A 2500-nucleotide genomic window follows, 5' to 3' on the forward strand; every position below is an offset into this window, starting at 1 on the left:
TCGCAGTTTGGCCTAGTTCACTCTTTTCCAGTGTCATCCCCCCAAGTTGTCGTTGCCAACAACCCAAGAGTCCATAGTATTCGGAGTTCTAGCGGGGCCTCCCCTTGCTTCCAACAACCCAAGAGTCCATAGTATTCGGAGTTCTAGCGGGGCCTCCCCTTGCTTCCAACAACCCAAGAGTCCGTAGTATTCGGAGTTCTAGCGGGACCTCCCCTTGCTTCCAACAACCCAAGAGTCCATAGTATTCGGAGTTCTAGCGGGGCCTCCCCTTGCTTCCAACAACCCAAGAGTCCGTAGTATTCGGAGTTCTAGCGGGGCCTCCCGTTGCTTCCAACAACCCAAGAGTCCATAGTATTCGGAGTTCTCGCGTGGCCTCCCATTGATTCAAACAACCCAAAAGTCCATCTTCTTCGCAGTTCAACATCGCCTCCCTCGTTTCCAACAGGCCCAAAGGTCGTCTTCTTCGCAGATCCACGAAGAGCTCATCACGATTTGCCACATTCCATTTCCCACGGGTTGTCAACAACACTTTCTCACACTTCCCGCAATCGAGTACGTGCATGACATGCCAAAGCACATCTTATTTGCCTTCCATCGCACTCAAGACGACGGGTTGTGGAAGAACGATATTGTTCACAACAAGTTCAAGGACAACGTCTCAATCAAGGGACACAACCGAATTATGTTGACTGGGTCGCTAAAGTAAACCCGAGTTCATATAATGCACCGCATCCAAAAGAACTAGCCCCAACACGTGCATCTCTGAGATGTTTCACTAGATGGAACACGTGCGTGACATTAGGATCCTCCAACACCTCTTCGTGATGGAAAGATAGAATTCGAAGCAACCACAGAAGTACCGTCTAGTGGGTAGGCAACACAGGGACTGATCAACCAATATCACCCAAGGCAACGGGTGAAAATGGAAGAGATGCATGCTTGACCGTTCGATACGCAAGGCATGGAGCCAGCCAGCAAGTACATCTCGATCACAACTCACACACCCACACGTTCGCAAGACACCACACCACAAGATGGTCCACCCCCCACCTACCATGGGCAAGCAAGCAAATGGAAACATCAAGTGACGCAGAGCCAAGCATCGCTAGGCATGAAAATAATTTTCCACAATATCCGAGGGACTAGCTGCCGAGCTAACCAACGATCAGTGACGACCGTGTGTTGGTATTAATAAAGCTCAACAACTATGAAGAGGCTAGTTGTGCCATGATAAACATGCTAACGCACGCACCACGTGAGGGGGAGGCCTCATCAAGCTCCCTTTAAAACCTGCCAGTGTGGAGCTGGCCGGCTCAAGGAGCACTCCCCCCCTATAAGAGGTTAATATGCAAAAGGCAAAATTGTACAAGTAGATACACTTTTTTTGAGCAGACATAAGTCCATATCTCGGGCTACACTTCGAATTTTGATGCGATTTTTTGCAGTAATTCGTAGAATAATGGTATCTCCTTGCTCACCAAATTTCATAATTTTTCTCGAAGGGGAACTATTTTTTTTATTTTTTTTACTTACCGGGTATGTGTAAAATCGGGAAAAATAGAAAAGCACATGTAGACTTCGAATTTCGACCTCATTTTTTCCAGTCCACCACTAAACAATATCAGGAACCTCCCCACAAAATTTCATTCAGTTTGGCCAAGGTCTTAAATTTGACAAATTTTGGCACCAACCTATCTAGTCGCGGTGCACCGACCAACTTGGCCATGTGCAAAATGCATCCAATTCAAAACTTTTGTGCACCAACACTTTTACAGTACTCATTTGGGGACATTTGGAGGCCTTTCCAACCCTCGCATCTCAAAAACCACGAATTTCATTTTTTCACAAAACTCCACACAAGCCATCTAGCTATGCCGCGGTGCACCGACCAACTTGGCCATGTGCAAAACCCTCCGAACTCAAAACTTTCGTGCACCAAGAATTTCATGGTATTCATTTGGGGCATTTGGAGGCCTTTCCAACCCTCACATCTCAAAAATCACGAATTTCATTTTTTCGCAAAACTCCCCACCAAGCCATTTAGCTATGCCGTGGTGCACCGCCAACCTTGGCCATGTGCAAAACCCTCCGAACTCAAAACTTTCGTGCACCAAGAATTTCATGGTATTCATTTGGGGGCATTTGGAGGCCTTTCCAACCCTCACATCTCAAAAACCACGAATTTCATTTTTTCACAAAACTCCCCACCAAGCCATTTAGCTATGCCGTGGTGCACCGACCAACTTGGCCAAGTTCAAAATGCATCCAATTCAAAACTTTTGTGCACCAACACTTTTACAGTACTCATTTGGGGACATTTGGAGGCCTTTCCAACCCTCACATCTCAAAAACCACGAATTTCATTTTTTCACAAAACTCCCCACCAAGCCTTCTAGCTATGCCTGGTGCACCGCCAACCTTGGCCATGAGCAAAACCCTCCGAACTCAAAACTTTCGTGCACCAAGACTTTCATGGTATTCATTTGGGGACATTTCTAGG

This window comes from Vigna unguiculata, unplaced genomic scaffold, assembly GCF_004118075.2.
Source record: "Vigna unguiculata cultivar IT97K-499-35 unplaced genomic scaffold, ASM411807v1 contig_698, whole genome shotgun sequence".
Lineage (NCBI taxonomy): Eukaryota > Viridiplantae > Streptophyta > Magnoliopsida > Fabales > Fabaceae > Vigna > Vigna unguiculata.